The following is a 23,030-nucleotide window of genomic DNA, read 5'->3' on the forward strand; positions in this document are numbered from 1 at the left end:
AATTTAACTTCATCTTGCTTCACTTACCTTTTTCTTTTTAGAATAAAGTTTCTTAAAGGCAATGCTTTCTGGTCCCAAGGACCAGTTGGCGATGTCTGAAACCTTTCTCACTGTCCCAGGAGAGGAAGTGCCCTTCGCCACAGCTGGGGTGGGGGTCAGGGTGCAGCCGGCCCCCTGAGATGTGGGATGCCCCACAGCATAGAACAGCTGGTTTATCTAAAATGTCCACATTGCCTTGTCTTAGAAAGAGAGCATCTCATTCTTCCTCCAGAAGTTCAGATGAAACAGGGCTTAGAGTTCATTTTTGCTGTGTACTGCTGGGTGGGAAAGCCCGTAGATATAACATACTTTGTTCACACTTTGGGAAATACACCGTGTACATTTGTGGTGGATCTCCTGAATTGCTGTCCGATTGGAGATAACAAGTCCCTCTTCCCCAGGCATGGGAGCTGACTGACAGTGGGTGTCGTGTATGTGTATATAATCTAGGTGCATGGAGGAGCTGTGGACCCCACGTTCTTGAGCCGCTGCACCCACCTGCTCTGCAGGAATCAGGTCAGTGGGCTATTTGCACAGGTGAGGGCTCAGTTCTGCTGTGACCAGGAGAGCTCTGAGCGATGCTGGGATGGTCATGCTTGGAAAGGACTTTCCCCCACCTCACTGATTTCCATCCACCTTTGATATGTGGACACTTCTGTGGCTCCTTGCTTCTCTGTCTATGAGGACAAGGAAAGAAAGGCAGGTTCCCTGTGAGGGGGAGGTGGACACCGTCTGCCCTGGAAGGGCCACCTGAGCATGGAGCAGTGGGAGCAGGGTCGCTCGGAGCTGCTGACTGGCAGCTCCCCCTCAGTGCTGCTTGTGCTCATCCCCTCAGGTTTCATTTCTCCTCTTCTCTGATGGGTTTTTGTTCATATGCTGACTGCTGTTAGTGTGTATGTGGTACATGGCCTCTGACAAACGCCTGGTGAAGAGCACATAGGGGTCGTCCCATGGTTAATTCCAGAGGCAGTTACGTTTTCGAAACTTGCTGTGTTCTCGCGGGCACTTCGAAATCTGATGATTGGAAGTGTTATCTCTTTCCATGACTAAAATCATTTCCTGGGCTGTCAGCTTTCCTCCCCATGGTCAGCTCTTGTTCCTGTGTTTCGGGTTGTGTTCTAGTTGACCTGTGACACTGCTGTAGTTTATTAGTCTAGTACATTGAGTCATAAGCTCCTGGAATTCCTCTATTTATAGGACTTCCAATAAAAGTGACCTTGTAGTTATACACCCTTACAGTTCTGTATGTCACCTGCAGTAAAGCCTCCAATGACTGGCCTGTACTGTTGTGTTCACAGGCCATAATGGAGAGGAAGAGGTGCATCATGGCACACTGGCTGAACATGATCCTGAAGAAAAAGAAGCTGGTGCCACCCCATCAGGCCCTGCATTTTACAATGGCCTTTCCACCCGGGGGGCAAGCTGTGCTCCAAGCACATAAGGCTCCCCCTGTGCTCCTGAATGAAATAAGCATCTTGTTCCCTTCTCTGTTCCCCTGTAACAGTCACAGCTTAATGACATTTAATGGATTCTCCCAAGTCTTTGACACTGTTTAATAAATGCCTATTCCCTGGTGGTTCAGACAATAAATCGTCTGTCTGCAATGCAGGAGACCTGGGTTCGATTCCTGGGTTGGGAAGATCCACTGGTGAAGTAAATGGCAACCCACTCCAGTATTCTTTTCTGGAAGATCCCATGGACAGAGGAGCCTGGAGGGCTACAGTTCATGGGGTGGCAAAGAGTCAGACATGACTCTCAGACATCATCTCCTGTCGGTTCTCCCTATCAGAGGAGCCCAAAACCAGGATCAGTAAGAAGAGCTGACCAATGTTCATAGGCTTAATAAAGTAACTTCGTTAACATGACCTGAGCCCTGTCGTGCTAACACAGGAAAGCGTTCCCCATTTGGTATGTTTTGTTTCCGTCCCCCCTTGCTGGCTCATGTGCAGCACTGTCACCAGTAACAGCATTCTCAGAGGTGCCCCTCAATGCCAGAGGAGGAATGGAAATACGTGGGTCTGTATCACAACTAACAGGGAGAAGAAAGAGTTGTATTAACTGGGTTAAACTGTCATTACCTCTTGATCTTACTGGACGTTTTCTCCCCCAGATTCTCTCTGTGATTGGGTTTGTTGACAGCGACAGAGGCGACCTGAAGTTAATGGTGTACCTGGCAGGTGCCAAGTACACGGTCTACCTGTGCTGCAGCAACACCGTCCTCATCTGCAGGGAGTAAATGCGGCCAACTCCACGTCTGTTTTTGGCCTGCTCGGCAGTGCTCTGGGTCCCTTATTCAGCCGGCATTCTGCCCTCGTCCCACACAGGGCATCTCAGGTTCCCTCTGTCAGCCAGGGTTCCATCTCAGCCCACACAGTGCAGCTCTGGGTCCTTCGTTCAACCAGGGTTCTGTCTCAGCCCGCATGGGCCTGCTCTGGGTCTCTCAGTATGTTAGAGTTCCATGGTGGATGTCAGAGTCTGCTTAAAGAATGGCAGTGATAATGGTAGCAGAAGAATGAAATTAGATGATTAAGGAGGGTGCAGTCAAATTAGGTGACAGTGGTGAGGTGAAAGCACACTGGCCAATGACCTCACGATCAGGTGGACACCTTCTTACAGCCCGATCAGCTCTGAAGAACAGTCCCTGCCACCTCCATTGCGAGCAAGTGTGGGGTGGGTTGTGTTAACAGAAGTACAAATTTGAACTGTGGTAACTCTAATGAGTGTGTTTTCTCTCCCCCCTCCCCACCCCCACCAAAAAAGACTGACTTGTTTAAATTACGAGAAAGCCAAAGAGCAGGAGATCCCGTGCCTGAATGCCCAGTGGCTGGGGGACATCCTGCTGGGGAACTTCGAGGCCCTGTGGCAGATGCAGTATGGCTGCTACACCGCCTTCAGCATGCAGGACGCCCTTTACCCCAACCCCGCACCTGGTCTTGGACCTTCTGGGTAAGCATGCTGGCTCCCCGTGGCCATGGGCTGGTGCTCCAGATGCTGCTCTTGGCTTCGGGATTGCTTCACTTTTGATCTCATCTCTTGTATCCTCTCCATGCTGTCTCCCTCTATACTGGACCCAGGAGTTTTATTGGCTTGTATTTTTGTTTGCTTTTTTTAATGGACTCTCAGAAGTGGAAGGAACACTTGAAAGTCTTTTGGTCTTGTCTTTCAAGCCAGCTCTCGTTCAACTTGCTCTGTAAGACGTGGCATCCCCCACGCCCACCACTTTCTGCTGCACAGATCCCGAGGAAGGCCCACTGCCCTGACTGTACACCAGATGGTGCTTAACCCCATTTACCCACCTGAGCATCACTCCAGGAAGTGGTTACTCAAATGCTGCTTTAACATGCGCTCCCTTGAAGGAGCCTGTCCAGTTCTGGTCCTAACAACATCAGTCGCAAGAAAGCCCTTTCTGGTTTTCAGCCACAGCCTGCCTGCTTCCCTGGGACAGACCTGGGTGTAACGCCTGCTCTGAAGCCATGGTGCAGACGCCAGGCCCTTCCTCGGGTAACACGTGTCCTCAACGGCCCAGCCGGGCTGCCACCCCCATGTGCTGTGCTCATCACAGATGGTTCCTCGGACGCCAGACCACGGGGCTCCCCGAATTGTCCAGGGATCAGCACACGCGGGCAGGTGGTGCCTACACTGGGCCACAGGCTGCTGGTTTGCTCAGCTTTGTCTCATACAGAACACTCAGCCCCTGCCAGGCTTCCCTGTAAACTTAGGAAAAGTCCTCATGGTTCCCTTACTGGAGGTCATCACCTGAGCTACTGCATGTTCAAGATGATTTGCACCTGGAGAGGTGTCTCATTTCTGTTATTACTGATACACTTCCATTATAATTGATTTTTTCTTGGAACTTGGTTAATTTACAATGTTGTACTAGTTTCAGGTGTGCAAAAATGTGAATAAGTCATACTTGTACATACATCTACTTTTGTTAAAGATTTTTTTTTCCCATGTAGCTATTAAAAAGTATTGAGTAGAGTTCCCTGTGCTATATAGCACATCCTTATTGTTAACCTGCTTTATATATAATAGTGTGTATGTGTCCTAAGAAGGCTTTTATATTGATAACGAGTCCTTAGTTTACATAGTGTTTCTGAAAAGTAACCTGTTTCTCTCTACAGATGCTTGCAGAGTTCCGTTGAAAGTGTCAGCAGAGTTGCTGATGGTATGTCACATTAGTCACCTTACTGTGGCTGTTACTGTGTTACAAAGAAGTAAGGATATGTTTGTATCTGTAACTAATTCTTTTAATAATTGGCCATCATGACCAATGAGGGCTGAATCTTCTCGCCTGTCATAAGCAGTTCAGTGCACCCTGTGTCTTCATCCTCTTCACTGATGATATTGGGAGTTACTCATTCACATGACACACATTAGTTTCATGACTTCTTCAGAGAGCTACATGACTGCTTACAGAGGTGCAGAGCAGAATACAGGGAGACCGTGTGTTTCCATGGGGTTCAGGAGGTGTGAACTGGAGCGACAGAATGTCAGCCCTGACCTCAGCACTTCACTGTGGCAGTGGACTTCCAGGCCACTGACTGGGGTCTCTGATGGGATGCCTTCAGGGTGGGTTGTTCTGCACTGGAGTGCCAGGGTTTGGTTGGTAGGAAATGAGTAAGGACTGCATTTCCCTTGGTGGGGAGGGTCATCTCCACCATCATCCCAGATGGAGAGGTGGTTGCTTGCAACAGCATAACATAAATGAGTGTGCTTGTGGAAGAAAGTCTGGGTTAGAGGCAAGGAATGGGTGAGGGGGGAAGCAGCCAAAGTGTGAGGCTGTCTGTGGAAGCCTCCAGGGGCACCGGCTCCCCAACGGGCTCCACAGCTCTGCAGGTCAGGGCCTCCAGCTGGTTTTAGGAGCATGGGTGCTGTGCCCGGGACACAGAGTGGCCATCAGAAGCCTGCCTTCCCCTCCAGTGTCCTGTGACCCAACTGTCCTGCACTCTCATAGGGGAATCGCCATCTTTCTGGAGGGGTGTAATTGCAATCATTATGTTTTCCAAATTCGATTGGGACACAAAATATTTGAAGTAAAAAGTGTTTTGAAACATTCAAGGATGAGGATTAAATCTATCACAAGAGCTGAGGTAGGGGTGAAGACATCTTAAAGAACTGCTGGGTCTGGTGAATAGACAGGGTGACCAGCACGAGGGCCTCCCGGGAAAGCTAGCAGGTGCCCGTGGTCTCTGCCAGTTGTGCCTTGCGGAGTGTTTCTTGTGTGTGGTGAGATGGGTAGAAAGCGCTCAGAAGCTGCCGTGTTACTGGGGTTGTTGACTAAGGTAAATCATACTTTAATTACAAGTTGTAAGACTGCCTCCCAAACCGAAGCAGAATGAAGTAACTAATATCCAGCCTTCTTCCAAAAGTGCCAGGTAGGAAGAATCACCTTGTTTTTTTTTTTTTTTTTTTTTTTTAATGGTTGATGATCTTTTACAGTCTGTTCTAGGAAACAGTGGCAGTTGGGGAAATCCCTAACATTTTCACTTGGAAGGGCTTTCCAGGTGACACTAGTGGTAAGGAACCCGCCTGCTAATTCAGGCGACATGAGACATGGGTTCAGTCCCTGGGTCAGGAAGATCCCCTGGAAGAAGTCATGGCTACTCACTCCAGTATTCTCGCCTGGAGAATCCCCATGGACAGAGGAGTCCGGCGGGCTACAGTCCATGGTGTCACAAAGAGTTGGGCACGACTGAGCGACTAAACCACCAGGACTTGGAAGGATGTGCTGCTTGGACTGCAGCTGTATCATGACATCTCTCATTTCATCACTGAAGATAAGCAGGGATTAGCCAATGTCTTCTCCTTTCTTATTAAAAAAAAAAGTCCAATCTTCTGTTTTATCTTTTTTCTATCTTGCCAGAACCTCCATTGTGTGAAATGAGCTGCTGTGGTGGGACAGGGGCAGGGGGACTGGAACCCGGCTCCAGGCATCCTCAGTGTGTGCCCGGGAGCCCACGTCCGACCCCTGACCCAGGTCAGGGTGGGGGATGGAGCCCCCTCTGTGGGGCTGGGGCAGGGGTGTTGTCAGACTTGTTCTGGTCTCACCTGGTGGAGGTAAGCCAGTGGTTTAACTGTAACCAAGAGACCCTCTGAACTGCATTTAGTGAGGGGCTTTGTCTCTTCCCTACTCCTCAGTCCCCTCCTTCCAGTCCCCACAGCCACCCAATCTGGGGATTGTTGGATTCTTTAGCAAAAGCATAATTATGTGATTATATACGTCATTGAAACACTACAGATTTTGTTAACTTAATACACTGTCTCAAATATAAGCTAAAAATAGGATTTGAAAAAAATTTAAGCAAAGAATTTTAATATAAAATGCATACTTGAGTCAACCAGCTTTGTTCTGTGTCAGAGCTTCCGGGGTGAGATGGGTTCTGTGGGATATGGTGGGGGACTGGGGACCACAGAGGGCCCTGGGAGCCCTCCCTTCCACCCTCACAGACTCCCAGGGACAGTGCAGGCTGGGGGGTCGGGGGTGGTGCCTGATCAGCCCTTCCCCTGGGGGTTCCAGGTGAGAGTCCTTTGGGGTGACTTTGTGCAAATGGTGGGAAAGAAAGAGCAGGTGAATCACTGCACTTTCCCTTTAAGAACAGAAAACCACACACAGGTAAAGCTCTCAGAGCTTCTTAACACTTTTAAAATTAAACTCTCATGTTTAGTAAAGAACATATTAGGGAAGTAATAGCCGTTCTCTTTTATGTGTGTTTCATAGAATCAAAGATATTCTGCCTCCCACCAAGAAGTTACCACCGGAACTGACCTCTTTTGTGCTTTTCATTGGATTTGAGTCTGTTCAAGTTCAAGAGTACATAAAGGTGAAATTTCCTTCTATTTCACATTAAGGATTTTTAGGAATGTTCCTTTCTGTTTATATTTGCTTTAGGTGAGCAGTTTTATTAAGTTAACATGTAGTCAGGAATACCGTGTTGTAACGGTGTTCATCATGTGTATTCATAAACTCTGTCATCATTACATCATTGCCTTCCCGCCTTATTCTTGCTGCTACTTCCTCCTTTGACACTTGCTTTCTTAGGATGACTCAGGTGAGGAGACCAAGAGCAGTCTTGTAATCACACATTAGCAAAGCTGTGCAAATACCATTTTCGTAAGGACATTAGCTTACGAGAGTAGCTGTGCCCCCTCAGGTTTCTTAAATGAACCCATCATCTTCTCAAGACTTGTTCTCTCTGGTGGAGCGGGTGCAGGGGTCACAGGTGTATTTGTATTTATTTACATAAATGCACTTCTGGAAGTAACATTAGGAGGGACTGTGGGCTTGTGTCTGGGGATGGGATGGTTAAAGTATAGTTGACCTGTGTCACAGGGATTCATATATTTCCCTTAATTTTTTAAGGAAAAGAAATAATTATAAATACTACTATAAAATTCTTTTTTTACCTTTTAAAACTGGGTATAAAGAGATCATCTTTTACATGTCTATGTCTTAGGTCGATTTTTATGTCATCATTTCTTAGAGACTGTTTCTCAACGTGCCTTATCAATACTCACTTCGGCGTAGACAGCCTGGGAGGTTCACTCCTTATGTAGCAAGTTACCTTGTTTTCAGAGCTTTCTACATCTTCAAAGGGGTGTCCTCCTGGTGTCCAGTGGAGGTCCTGCTTTAATCTTGACTTGTGTGGCACGGATTAGGGAAATGTACATTGTCACTTCCAGTTTCCACTTTGCTCGCACGGTGGCGTTGGTCTGCCTTCACGGCTTTCACCATTTTGTGCGGCTGAGAGCCCCATTCAAGGTCTAGACAAGTCCCGGGCTGAGGGCGGGCAGGCGACTCCGCAGACCAGATGGTCTCACCTCTGCTCTGTGTTCCCAGCCCCCAGAAGCTCCACATCCTGGGTGGCGAGGTCGCCGAGTCTGCACAGAAATTCACCCACCTCATCGCCAGCAAGGTGAAGCGGACCGTCAAGTTCCTGATGGCCGTTTCCGAGGTGAAGCACATCGTCATCCCAGAGTGGCTGGAGGAGTGCTTCAAGCGCCAGAAGTTCATCGGTAAGTGGCCGAGCCGCACCCTGTGCACTGGATGCCCAGTTAGGAGGGTTTTTGCCTTCAAATTTATCTCCATTTTCATCCCAGCACACATCAGGTTCATTTTTCAACTCTGTGAATTTAAATGGATAAATAACAAGTTATTTCATGTCCCAGTGAGGCATTTCATATTTTTGCATTTTACTGTGGAATAGGAAGGTTGTGGTACTTCGGGAAGTACTGGGGAAGAGCTCTGTAGCCCTGCCTTGTTTCCCTGATGATACATACAGGATGGTACATTCCTGGAGGAGTCCCATGTAGTCAGCCCTGGTCGGCCACCCCTGCCTTCCCACCCCTGCAGCACACCGCCCCCGCCTGGGCTCTGACAGCTTTAAGACTGGATGCTTCCTATCAAGGGGGAGAGGTATTTTGACATTCTGTATTTATATCTATATAGTTTGAGACACCAATTGCATAGGTTATTTCTTTCTGGAATACACATGCCCTTTACACTGCTGTGGAAAGTTTGACTCTTGCCACAACTCCGACCAAGTTAATGTAACTCAGCTTCTCCTCTTAGAAACCCAGGGTGTTGTAGCTACTGTATTCATTTCAGTGTCATCTCTCACCTTAAACACGGACTGCTTCCTGTCCTCCCTCACGGCTCTTCAGCAGGCACAGCAACCTTCATTCTGCTGTAGAAACTAGCATTTCAGATACATCACTTCATTCAAGTATGTAACTTCATGCATGACAATACTTCTTTGTTCATTTCTTAACTTCATTTTTTAGACATTCTTCTCTTCTTTCACCTAGTGTAGTGCCTTCTTTTTCTGCTGGTGGCTGATGGACTTGCATTTCTAGCAGTTGCTAAATCTCAGTTCTCCTGAGTGACCTGATGGAGTCAGCAACTATGCTCTCTGAGCTGAGAATGGTTTTCTTATTTTTAAGGCATTGTTAAAAAAGAGAAGGGCAAGTGACATACCCAGCATGTGGTCTGTCAGCCCTACAGCCTGTCTTCTGACTCAGCCTGACCCTGGACTGTTAGTTGGGTTATGATGATGAAATGCTTTTCTGAATGAGATGTATTCATAAGAAGATGAAAACATTTTGTGATCTTTACTTTTTGAAAAATTGGGTATTATTTAAAAATTCTTAGATCCTCAAAATCTGGTAAAACCATTCTTTATAAAGTGATGTTCTTATACTGTATAAAAGGAACTTGTTTTTGGTACAAATGTAAAATGTGGCTAATCGACTCTTAGCTGTAGTACACTGGCTCTGAAGTCACTGGTCCCTGTGAGCACAAGCTGGCCATGAACCTGGTTCCCAGTCTGTCCCTCCACATGGGCACTCTTCACCTGGGTCTGGGTTGGGGTGCTCTGGCTCCCCAACAGTGTGAAGTTACAGCTGAGGGGGAGGTGGGGAGCTGCCCAGGGATGAGAGGAGGGTCCATGGACATCTTTCAGGACATTTGTTCCTAAAAGCTAAGAAACACTGATCCAGGAGGGAGGAAGAGTGTTTTTGGCCTGGCTGGCTGTTTTTGGGAGGAAAGTAAATGAAATATAATCTGGGAGACTTACTCCTTCATAGGTTTCACAGGTGGATGCCAGCACATGGCTCACTGGGGCACCTGGAGCCAGTCACATGTGTTGTGTTCCCCAGTGCCAGGCACTCTCTGAGGCTGTACTGTCTTCCTTTTCAGACGAGCAGAACTACCGTCTCCGAGATGCAGAGGCTGAAGTGCTTTTCTCCTTCAGTTTGGAGGAGTCCTTGAGGAGGGCCCACGTTTCTCCACTTTTCAAGGTACACCTGGACTGGAGATCAGATCAGCTGCTGCAGCTGGGCAACCATGTTGGAGTGGGTGGCTTGCACCCAGAGAGCTGGGCTCTCCCCACTCCCCCTGTGCAGTCAGGCCTCCTCTAGGGTGTGTTCCGTGTCAAAGAGAATCAATATGGAGAGAGATGCATTACAAATAACCCGGGTTCAAAGAGTGAATGAATAGTGTGTAGGAGATTTACATTTTTATTTTTGCTTTTACCAACTTACATTAATACTATTCTCATAAAACATATATTCAGCTGGAAAATAGAGACCTTTCTTGAGAAAATATTAACTGAATATGTGTCTCATAATTCTAGACTACAGTGCTTACATTTTTCTAAGATAGAACAGTTTGGAAATTTTTTTTTTTTTTTTGTATCAAAGAGTGGCTTAGTAGATTAATAGAGGCAGGTTTTTTGTTTGTTTGTTTGTTTTGCTCTTAAGGAGCCAACTTAGGAATCCAAAGAGATTTTCCGTCCTGAGTTAAGAGTACATTACCTAAAATAGTCTGTGTTTTTCTAAACGTTTGAGGAATTTAAAACAAAATGGTGCTTTTGGTACCTTTAAGAGTAAGGGTGTTAGAAAATTTTAACCATCAAAATCATTTTGTGCTCCATTTGAGCTTTAGAAATTGTGAAAAATGTTCTTATTCTTGCTCTTATCACAGAATACTTCATGTCTTACAGGAATTAAAGTTCTAGCCACTTTTGAATAATTATAGTTCACACCTAGCTTATGAGAGTGCTTATTTCTGAAATTCCATGTCTGGGTTCCACCAGGCCCACTTGAGGTTGGGGACTAGGGGAGTCTAGTACCGTGTAGCTCCATGAAATTAGTCATTTTGTCAAAATTCTTGGGTAGAATGAGAAATTATGCACACTGAAGATTCAGTTTGAAACCAGTACACGTATTTTCACTTTTAGGCAAAATACTTTTACATCACTCCTGGGATCTGCCCAAGTCTGTCAACCATGAAAGCGATTGTGGAATGTGCAGGAGGCGAAGTGTTGTCTAAAAAACCATCTATCAGGAAACTCATGGAACATAAACAGGATAAGGTGCACAGAAGTGAAACACTGTTGAATGCATCAATGTCCATGTATGAGGCTCAGTAACCAAGAATCTGCTTTTCTTTTCCTTAGAGTTTGTCAGAAATAATTTTAATAGCCTGTGAAAATGACCTTCACTTGTGTCAAGAGTATTTTGCCAGAGGAATAGGTATGTTCATTTCTCTGCTGTGTGTTGGCATGCATGGGTGTGGGCAGGTGCGTCTGTTTGACAGGTTTTGTCTTTGTTCCTTGCAGATGTTCACAGTGCAGAGTTTGTTCTCACTGGAGTGCTCACTCAGACACTGGACTATGAGTCACATCCTTTCAGAAGGCGGTGGGTGGGCCCCTCTCATCTTTAGTGTCAGAGCTGCGTGTGCTCCATGAGCCCACAGGTTAGGGCACTATTGGCCAGGGTTAGTGATAGAATCGCTGAGAGGCCCATTTAATTTCGTAGACTGTTCTTCTAGAGTAGGTGCTCTTACATCTTTCCGGGCTCTTTCCCACCCTACATGTTTAGATCTGAATGCCCGTTCTGCACTGCTTTTCCTAGTGGAAGGAAGACTTGGTGTTAAGTTTACCTGAGCCATCTGTGGGTGACCTCTTGGGCCTCTCCTCGCGTCTGCAGCCTGAGAGCGGCCGTGTCGTCCTGCTGCAGGCAGTGGCCTGGGCTGCAGGGCCTGGCATGTGCCCTGCAGAAGAAGGGAGGGGCTGGTTTTCTGTAGTGGGGCTTCGGGCACCTGGGGTTCTTAATCTGAACTCGGGGACCTTGTTGGGTGTTGACATTGGTCCACACTGCTGTGGGAACTTGTTTTCCTCAACACGCCTATATATAAATTTAACTGATGCACCTGGGCTGGTGCCAGGAGCAGTGCGGGCTTGCCCTAGGCCTTGCTCCCTCAGTTGCCCTTGTTTTTCAGCTGCTTTCTTTGAGACAAGCATTTTTATGCAGGAAGACAAATATATTGCATCTTATTAAGATGTGTAATTTTATTCTGAGGAAACATAAAGAGCCCACATTGGTTTTATGATTCATTTGTCAAGTTTTTAAATGTTTTCACAACACTGCTAAAACTTTAGCTGAAAATAAAATGATGCAAATAAAGACCTTGCTATCTCTAAATTATGGATGTTGAAGATTTGAAACGTTTTGTACATTTATTTTTCTTATACTCTTTTATTTTATATCAAAATTTTTCCCGCATTTTAAATTAATGTACTTTTGAACTTTACTTAGAATTGAGTGATCCTTTATTGTGACATATTTCCTGTATAGTTTATAGGGTTTTCATTAAGCTGGATCACATTTTAAGTGATTTCCAGGCAAAATATTTTCTAGTAGAATTTTTTCCTGTGGAAGTAATTTCTGGAATGTAGCCATTTTCTACCAAGGTGAGACATAGACTCCTGAGCAGAGCTAAATTCAGAACATTAGCAGTTATTACCACAGGCACAGGCCAGCCAGAGTCATTAATACCACAGAAACCCACATCTCTCCTGCTTTTGTTCCAGATATGGTTCTAATACACTTCCTGTCAGGTTGTAGGTACAAAAACATAAGTGGAGACCATCGTCTTACCAGTGACTACTGACATACGAATGTGTTTAATAAACTACAGGTATTAGTGTACTCAAGACCAGTGCTGTCACAGAGGTTCAACCCTGCCCGGACGTCACTGCCCATCAGTGTGCTCCTCAGACACTGAATTTGCCTCCACGGCAACTGCTAAGGTGTTTTCCTAAAGGGAGCTGTAATTGGCTCCAGTCTGTTCTCCAGTTGTGTAATCTCTGCAGTTTAATTCCTGAACGCAGTTTAGGTGGAGCACATGCATGAATCACCATAGGACTTCCACATCACAGGAGTGGTCAGCATTGCCGTAAGGCTCGGGTGTCGCTTAGTTATGCGGGATGTCCTCCCGGCTCTGACCTGGAGCCACGTGGAGTCAGTCCTGCAAATCACCACTCAGTGTCACTGTTGTGAAGTGAGGCTCCACACCTGCGACCTCACCTGTGCTCTAGGCCCTGAACTGTGGTGACTTTCCCGTGACCCGTCTCTTGCCATGTGGGCACCGTTAAGTCTCTCATCACACATGGATGACACGCTGATGGTCTCCTGGAAACATCAATCTATAAAGCTCTTTAAAACACACCCAGTTGGCACTTGCTTCTTTAACAGACTATCTCACAATGTGTGTCCTTTTCAGTTCCTACTTTTGTACCTAAGCAAACAAACCTACCTATAGAACTGACTGTCTTCTCATGAACCACAATTGGAATGAATGTTAATGTGAATAAATTTAGTAACAGAAAGGTCCTGAATGTAAAGAGGAGTTTCATGTGTTGACACAAAATGTTGATTGCACAGTATTCAGAGTATGGGCCTGCTTCTTATACCCTTGAAGAAAAGTGAACATGATAATGGCATAAAAGCCTCTGGGTAGAGTGTATGCATCTGTTTAGTCTTCAGTGAAGAAAGGGGTTTGTTTAAGCACCATGCAAGTCTGACTGACTTGATTAAACTTTCAGTGAGTGTTTTTTCAAGAGCTGCCAGGAAATACTCCTTGAAAACTCCAACGCCTGCACAGCTGCTGAACAGTGACTTGGAGGATCAGAGGAAATTACATATGAAGATTTAAGAAAAAGATAAAGCAAATCAACTTGTTAGGTTGATTAGGTTATAAAATTATTTCTCATAAGAAAGGAAGTCTTTTTTGTCCTATTGTTTGGTCTGACTCAAGATTTAGTAGAAGTATAATGTTGGCCACATATGTAATTTTAAAGTTTCTAGTAGCTCTTAGGTTTTAGTTTCTACACATATCCGAAGTGCTATTTCATTAGTAAGTAATATATTTTAAATTAAAAAAAAAATATTTCAGATTTCACACCACTTACACTTCAAAAAGTAGATTTACATACCCAAGTTATTTCAAGTACAGGGCTTTTTTTAAAGTTAACATTAACTATGATTGACGGTTGAGCCCATCTTTCATACCAGGCATATTTCCAGTGCACAGTGAGCTGGTGTGGCTGGTCTCCACTGTCTTACTTTGCAAACGGGTTGGAGAAACAGGGATGCCACTAAAGATGGCACACTTGGTATTAGAACAAGTGCAGGATTATATCATTCCTCTCTGTAGACAAGTATGAGACTTTGAATCCAGATGGCAGAAGGACATGGAACTCACCTCCTCCCACAAATACATCTGCACATGGAACAGTTCTCACAATACCTCCTGGTGGGAAATCTCAGGCAACAAAGAGCACTAGAAAGATCTCCATGTAACACAGTAGGATGAAAGGGGGGATAAAAAGGGGAGAAGGACGGGCCCGGCACCCTGGGAAGAAGCTCTAAGAGAGGACAGTTTCCGGCCCCATGGATAGGCCCTCTCCTAAGGGGACACCAGCTGGGACAGAGAGGGGGTCTTCAGAGAGTCGGAGGAGCATGTAGCAGGCAGAGCAGAGATCCCAGGAGAGCCAAGTGGGGTGGCATAGAAGACGCTCAGGCCATTGTAGAAGCAAAGACCTGAAGTTAAGGGGTGTGTGAAGGACAGAGTGGGGTGCCCATTAGGGTCTACCTCTCTCATCCAGCACAGCATTGGCTCCACGAGCTCCGGGAGCACTCCAGCACCAGCAGGGCCCTCACCCGAAGAGGAACAGCTGAAATGAGCCTCCTGGGGCTGTGCCATGGACGGATCTCTACCACTGCCTCTGGCTCTGTCCAAGTGGCACATTCGGAACATGCAAGTGGACAGCGGGGGTTCCGTAGCTGGGACAGGTTGGGCCTAGCAGCTGTGGGATTTCTGGGTGCACATGGGGGCCGGGGCAGGCCTGAGCTGCTCCCTGCATCCATGGCAGGTCCAGGTGCACAAGTGCTGATTCCACAAGATCTCCACTGGTGGCTGTGTGAACACAGCACGTGAAGGCCACCAGGGACACCCACCTGCATCCCCACAGAGGAACGTGTCCCAGTAGAACTAAACAAAGACGCACAATGTGATGGACTTGAAGGGCTGGGAGGGAGCCTGAGGGCAGGTGGGTGGGGGCGCTAGGCAGACACCTGTGGGTGGGGGGCTCCTATAACCCGGGTGCATGGGTTTGGTGTGAGCCTTTGGAAAGGAAAAATGCAAGATGCTGATACCTGCCTGGCAGGCAAGCTGAGGACCCTGAAAGCTGCACCTTCACCTTGTCCATCCTCCTGGTTGGTCCTGGCAGGTACGGGAACTGGGCCCTCTCCAGTCCCGCTGCAAGCTGTTGTTGTCCTTTTGGGACAACCCTGTCCTTCAGGAACACAGTGATCATTAAGGAGTACCACTCTGGCATTGCTAGTACGACCTGGCTCCCAGGGTGGTGTGGGTGGGCGGGAGAGTGAGCAGATGCTCCTCCTACCTGAATTTCTTCCCTGCCTCCCTGGTCCTCCTCCAGGATATAGGGCATGCATATCCCCTCGAGTCCACTGGGTCTCTGACGACAGATGGGGAACTCCCAGCCTCAGGCTGGACACCCACAGCCTGAATGTTCTCAACTGGCTGCTGGACCACAACACTGCGGGATGGAAGAGGATTGCGGAGGTGGGGTCTCTCTGGGCATCCCCAGACAGGGCGCTTGAGGTCGGGGTTCTTGGCTGGCCCTGGGAGAGCTCTGGGCCCAGTCGCCCACATGGCGACCTCCCTCGTTGGGCCAGCAAGTCACTGGCGAGGTCCTGTGGGTCCATCCCTTGCAGCACTACAGCCGGGTGGAAAGTTCCTGCCATGAGAGCTTATGTGACGAGGCACAGAGGTTGTGAGGCGATCAGGTTGTGAGGCCTCAAGGCAGACCGGTGGAGAGGCCAGGACCTTCTCTTTTCCTCAGTGGGGAGGATCAGGCTCATGCCACTGGGTGCAGAGTCTGCATGCAGGTCATGCGGGTAGCAGCAGACAGGCTGAGACCAGAGGCCTGGGGACTTCACGTGTCCTAGTCTCATTCAGAGTAGCTCTGCTTACAGCATGCGAGACCCAGGCGATGCTCACAGAGGCAGGGTGTTTCAAGCACCTTTGTCGGAATCCTCCTACCCTGGGTCCTCCTACTGACGGAGACCCTGGGTCCTCTTCAGAGTGAGCCCGAGCATTCAGGTGCCAGGGCTCTGAGAACTGCTGGTGCGGTGGGGCCCTCGGGGAGGTTGCAGGCAGCAGGTGGCCCAGAGGGCGAGGAGGCTGCCTTCTGAAGCGGGTAGGCCATGGAGGCAGGAGGAGCCTCGACCTGGAGGAGGGAGAGGTGGTGGGGATCGGCGAGTGCTCCAGCAGCTGGTGGAAGACATCATCAAGGAGATGGAAGTGGTGGCGGCAGAGGAGCAGGAGAATGTGTCCATGCAGGAGTGGGAGGAGGCGCCGGCGGAACAGAACCAGGAACATCCAAGGACTGGGACCTCATGGGACCAGCCCCCAATGGAGGCGCTGGGGGTGTTGGCGGCCCTGCAGGTGGTGCTGAGCTCCTCCAAAGAGCAGGTCCCAAGAGCCACTGTGAAGCTACGGAGAAAGGACCACCAGAGGAGAAAGCGTCCCTTGCATCAGAGAAGTGCCATCATCCAGAGCCTTGCTGGCTTCTGGGCCAATCCCGAATCCTGACCAATGCGAATTAGGGGTCAGATGCTCAGGACGAGGAGAAGGATCGGCAGCAAGAGAAGGGGTGGAGGTGTGGTCACCAGCACGTTGAGGAGGCCCATGTGAATCTGGGGGCAATGGGATTCAGGGCAGGGCGAGTTGTCATCTCCACAGGCACAGTGCCAGCAGATCTGGGGATCTCTCTGCCTGTAGGTGTCTGAGCAAAGGACTATGGTAGGCTCATTCTGGCTCACATCCCCACACACCTTGGCAGGGAATGCGTGTCATCAGTGACCAGAAAGAGTGTGCTACTTGACTCCAGTACATCCATGCCACCAATTGGGAAGACAGGAAACAGGCCCGTGACCCGGAGCTCTCTTGCTAAACGTGCAGACACACGCACTTGCCCCTACAGCAAGCATGCCACAGGGACTGCACTTCCTTAAGTTTTAAGCAAGTAACATGCCAGGACCTGGGACACACATGCCAGACGTACATCAGGCACGGTCAGAAACAGAGCCTCCCTTGGGGGATGAAGATCACGGTCTCACTGCACCACAGGGGGCCCAGAGGGATGAGCAGTTCTGAGGGTACAGCAGGGGCTGGGACTGTCGTTGTGGTGGCTGGGCAAGCGGCCTGCTGGCAGAAGCCTATTCTGCATTCCTTGTAATGTCTGAGCCTAACTCTCTCACTCAAGACTCTTGCATGCCCAGCATGTGGCATGACTGGCCCCTTGACCTAAAGCAGATTATTAACCCACGCCATGTGCCCGTCATGAGCAGAGTCCAAGATGAAGACATGCTGAACAACATGATGGACTTGAAAGGCCAGGAGGGAGCCTGAGGGCAGGTGGGTGGGGGCGCTAGGCAGGCACCTGGGGGTGGGGGACTCCCATAACCCCGGTGCATGGGTTCAGTGTGAGTCTTTGGAAAGGAAAAATGCAAGATGCTTATGCCTGCTTGGCAGGCAAGCTGAGGACCCTGAGAGCTTGCACCTACACCTTGTTCATCCTCCTTGTTGGTCCTGGCAGGTGCGGGAACTAGGCCCTCTCCAGTCCCGCTGCAAGCTTGTATTGTCGTTTTGGGACAACCCCGTCCTTCAGGAACACAGTGATCATTAAGGAGTACCACTCTGGCATTGCTAGTACGACCTGGCTCCCAGGGTGGTGTAGGTGGGTGGAAGAGGGGAGCAGATGCTCCTCCTACCTGAATCTTCTTCCCTGCCTCCCTGGTCCTCCTCTAGGATACAGGGCATATATTTCCTCTCAAGTCCACTTGTTCTCTGACAATGGATGGGGAGCTCCCAGCCTCAGGTTGGACACCCGCAGCCTGAACATTCTCAACTGGTTGTTGGGCCACAACTCTGCGGGATGGAAGAGGATTCGGAGGTGGGGTCTCCCTGGGTGACAGCAGACAGGGGGATTTAGGTCACAGTTCTTGGCGGCCCCTGGGAGGGCTTGGGGCCCAGTTTGCCCCAATGGGAACTCTCTCTTGGGCCCAACACGTCACTGTCCAGGGCCTGTGTGTCCATCCCCTGCAGCACTACCCCAGGCGCAAAGGTCCTGCCATGAGTGGGAAGTGATGAGGCACAGAGGTTGTGAGGGTGATCAGATCGTGAGGCCTGAAGGCAGATCCGTGGGAGGCCAGGACCCTATCCTTTCCCCAGTGGGGAAGCTCATGCTCATTCCACCTGGATCAGAGCCTGGCTTCAGGTCATTTGGGTAGGAGGTGACAGGCCGAGACTGGGGGCTTGGTGACGTCATGCGTCCTAGTCTCAATCAGGAACTCTGCTTACAGCATGCGAGACCCAGGCGATGCTTACGGAGGCAGGCAGACTCAAGTATGTTTGTCAGAATCCTCCGTCCCAGGGTCCTCCTGCTCATGCAGACCTTGATTCATCTTCGTGTTTAGCCCGAGCATTCAGCGTGCCGGGGCCCTGAGCCCTGCCTGTGTGGTGGGGCCCTCGGGGAGGTTGCAGGCAGCGGGTGACCCAGCAGGCGAGGAGGCTGTTTTCTGCAGTGGGAAGGCCGTGGAGGCAGGAGGAGCCTCCCCCTGGAGGAGTGAGAGGTGAAGTGAATCATCGAGTGCTCCAGGGGCTGGTGGAAGTCATCATCGAAGAGGTGGAAGTGGTGGCAGCAGAAGAGCAAGAGAAGGTGTCCGTGCAGGAGCAGGAGGAGGTCCTGGAGGAACAGAGAGTAGGTGACCCATAAACATGTACCTGGGCAATGGGACAGTGTCTTTCTATTACAGGATTGGTGTCCACGGGCATCAGACATTATTCCTCCCATCATATTGAACCCACCACCGTCTCAGACCAGTCCAAATGAGATGATTAAGCATTTGTTGCACACTGACCCAGATTCTGATGGAACAGAAGTCCAGGTATGTGGAGACAGTAGGGCTCAGGAGTGGGCAGGTGACCTGTGTTGTGGGGAGAGTTCTGGAAACGACACCCAGTGGGCAGGTGACCTGTATTGTGCGGAGGTCTCATCTTTGAAGGGAAGACAGACACACACCCACAGGTGTCTACAGGATGGTGGCACAGACACACCAAAGGAGCCCTATGTGGCGGGGCACACACATCCTCAGGTGCTCCCCATTGTGCTGTGCTTGGGGTTCTGACATACTGTTTTGCTGTGTGTTCTATTTGCATCTCATTGACTATTTGGATTAGAAAAGAGACTTTTATTCTGAAGGGTTATTGTGAAGGGGAAAGGGGACTATTACAGGAGGATGATTTCAGGGAGAGGGTCTGTTACACTCGAGAGGGGATGATTACATAGAGGTAGGACATAATTTGTACAAGGGGCAATATTACTGTAGAGAGGGGACTAATATGATAGAGGAGTGGGGCTATGGCCATGTGGGGGGGATGTTACTGTGGAGAAAGTGAATGTTGATCAGTCGTGTCTTACTCTATACAGGCCATGGAATTCTCCAGGCCAGAATACTGGAGTCGGTAACCTTTCCCTTCTCCAGGGCATCTTCCCAACCCAGGGACTGAACCCAGGTCTCCTGCAATACAGGTGGATTGTTTACCAGCTGAGCCACCAGTGAAGCCCTACTGTGGAGAGGGGACTCATAATAAAGGAGGACCTTTACAGTAGTGGGGGACTATTACCGTGGAGTGGGAAAGTTATAGTAGGGCGACTCTGATACCGTGGGTGCTGTTACAGTAGGGGAGGGACTATAACAACACAGAGAACTATCATAATCAAGGGAACTATTACAATAGAGGGGACCATTCTGTAGAGGGGGACTATTACAGAAGAGGCAGAACTATTTATGGAGGGAGGACTCTTATCATTTAGGGGGGCTATTACAATAGAGGAGGACTCTCACTGTTGAGAGAGGATTATTCTAGTATATGTGAGACTATTATAGTAGAGGGTGGCCTATCATTGTAGAGTGGGGACTGTTACTGAAAAGAGGGGACTATGACAAAGAGAGAGGGACTATTATACTAGGAGAGGACGATTACCTTAGAGGGGACTATTATAATGAATGGGGGTCTATAACTGCACACAGGGACTATTACAATAGAAAGGGACTACTGAAACTGAGGAAGACTGTTACTATAGAGGGGGAACTATTATGACAGAGAAGGGACTATTAACATAGAGTAGGAACAACAGAAGGGGACTATTAGTTTAGAGGAGAAACTATGACAATAGAGGGAGGGCTGTTATAGTGAAGGGGGACTTTGACTGTGGAAGGGGAATAGTGACAACAGTGGGAGGTTATTAGATGAGAGACTATTACCACAGAGACAGATTTATTACAACAGGGAGTGAACAATGACAGTAGAAGGGGATGTTTACTGTAGACAGAGATTTTAGCAATGGAGGACATTTAAACTAGAAGGGGGATAGTATAGACAGATTGTTATCATTTAAGTGTACTACTCCAATCAAGGAGGACTATTATTGCAGAGAGGGGACTATAACAGTACTACTGTAGAAGGGGAACTCTGACAATAGAGGAGGAACTATCACTATGTAGTAGGACTGTGATATTAATTAGGGGGGTTATTTCAGTAGAGGAGAGGTTTTTACTGCAGAGGGGGGACTATGACAATAGAAAGTGAAGTATGACAATAGAGACAGGACTATGAGTGTATGGGGTGGAGGACTATGACAATAAATGAGAACTATTACTCTATTAGTTCTCTAATAGAGAACTGTTACCCTATAGGGGAAACTGTTACTATGACAATAGGGAAGAGCTAATATTGTAGAAGTGGTACTATTACTGTGGGGGGGCAATGACAATAGAAGGGGAGTAATACAATAAAGGATGACTATTATTACAGAAGGGGAACTATGCCAGTAGAGGAGCACAGTTACTGTAGAAGTGGAATTTTGAGAATAGAGGGCTATTGCCCTAAACACTATAACATTAGTGTTGGTCGTTCAGTCGTGTCTCACTCTTTGTGACTCCATGGACTGACCGCATGGAGCCCGCCAAGCTCCTCTGTCCATGGGATTCTCCAGGCAAGAATACTGGAGTAGGTTGCCATGCCTTTCTCCAACTATGATATTATAGGGGGCTATTACTATAGAAGGGGAACTATTACTCTGGAGGGGCCAGTATGACAATAGAAGGGGAGTATTACTGTAGAGTGGGGACCATGGTAACAGAAGGGGAATATTATTGTAGAGGGGGGACCATGACAACAGAAGGAGCCTATTACTGTAGAGGGGGGACTATGACAACAGAAAGGAACTATTACTATAGAGAGGGGACCTTAAGAATAGGGACAACCCCTGTCCGTGGAGAGCAGTAAACACAAAAATAAAGGCCCAGGTGTGTGGTTGCCATGAACGCAGGCCTGATGGAAAATGGACCACAGGCCCTGACTCAGGAGGAGATGTGAGGGGAGGCTTCTGCCCAGGCAGGGACAGTGGCTGCACTCAGAGCTGGGTAGGCAGAACCAGTGGGTCATAGGCCCATGTTCTGACTGATCCTGGCAATGACCAGGTCAGTCCCGACTGATGATCCTGGGGAGGAAATGGTCTGTGTGGCTGGGTCAGGGAAGTGAGGATCTGAGTCTCTATAGGGAGGGGTCTTTGTAGAAGCTGTTTCCAAGACATGGTGGGTGAGGGAGGGGGTTCCTGGACATCAGATCACCTTCAACACCATGAAGAGGGCTCTGTCCCCTCTCCCACGTGGAAAGACAAGGCACAGAGGCTTGGGAGTGAGATCAGGGTCTGGGTGGGTGAACAAAGGTCCGCAGCCACCACTCAGAAGGCATGGTTCATGTCTCCAGGTGATTGTGTTTTAAATCATCTCCTTGCATGATGGGATGGCCATGCCTGTCCCCACATGGGTGAAGACTCTATAGTGTTTTACTCATCTGTCACCGCTCCACCAGGACACCCACTCACAAGAGGAGAGAGGGGACACTCAGACCCTGACTGGCGGCAATCCCAGCTTTTTAGCTGCTCAGGTGGGTGCTTCATGCTGGGAGCCTGTCCAGTCACTTTTATTGCAGCAACACCCACCAGATGGAGAGAGCGCCTCTGGGGAGTGAAGGGGCTGTGACCTTGTGCCTGGGCTCCATCTCCCCTAGAAGGGAAGCCCCCAAACTTAGAGACCCCACAGGCTCAACTGGGCCCCTCTCAGCCCCAAGTGGAGGGGGCTGGTGTACAGCGTGAGGGTGGGGGACCCTCTGGAGTGACATGCCAGCTCTAGCCTCAGGGAGAACAGACTTGAGTTGCTGGGGTCTGTCTGTTGGTCCCTGTCTCCTCCCTCCCTTGCTTCACCTCAAACCCTCACTTCACCTCCTTTGTGTCTCTCTCCCTTCACTCTGCTTCTGTCTCTCTTCATGTCTCTGTCCATTTCTCTCTGTGTCTTAGTCTCTCTGTCTCTAGAGCTCTTCTCCCCTCTCCACCACCCAATCCTCCTTTCTCTTGGAGAGAAGTCTGCCATTTCTCGTTTTTCAGAATCATGCCTCCACGCCGCCAGCACTGGGTCTTCCGCACATCCTGATTTAATTATGCAAAGCCAATTTCCTCCCCCAGATCCCCCAGGCTCGACCTCTGATGGGCTGGCAGGTGAGCTCTGCCTGCTCCTTCTTGTGCCACCAAGGCGAACGTGGACTGGATGTCAGTACTGAGTTCTCAGCTCTGCGATGTGCCCCTGCACCACCTCTCCATCCTAGGTGAGGCCCTGCAGGCTTGGCTCGGCGGGGATGCGGCTGCGAGATGGGTCCAAGTGTGGGAAGCCTCAGTGCCAAACATGCACCCATGCAGGCACACACAGGCACACTGAACACACACACACACGTACACACATACACCAAACACACATGCACACACACACATGCATGCACATAGAGCAAACACACACGCACACATACTTCACACACATACATACACACACCAGCACCTTCCCTTCTCTGTCCACTTTATCCCATTCAACCGGGAAGGTATGTGAACTTCCAAGAGCCTGCCTTGAGGACACATGCCAGCCACCCTGGGGAGGGGTTGTGCTTTCTCAGCCACTCTGTCCTACTCCTGGGGACCCCTCACCTTTCCATCCACCTTTTCCAT

The 23,030-nt window shown here is 48.9% G+C and overlaps 1 pseudogene; it reads left to right on the plus strand.

The window, feature by feature from the left end:
• Positions 1 to 1,343: 1,343 nt before the first annotated feature.
• Positions 1,344 to 16,101, plus strand: LOC136154600 (PAX-interacting protein 1-like; annotated as a pseudogene).
• Positions 16,102 to 23,030: the final 6,929 nt, after the last annotated feature.

This window comes from Muntiacus reevesi, chromosome X (genome assembly GCF_963930625.1).
Source record: "Muntiacus reevesi chromosome X, mMunRee1.1, whole genome shotgun sequence".
Classification (NCBI taxonomy): Eukaryota; Metazoa; Chordata; class Mammalia; order Artiodactyla; family Cervidae; genus Muntiacus; species Muntiacus reevesi.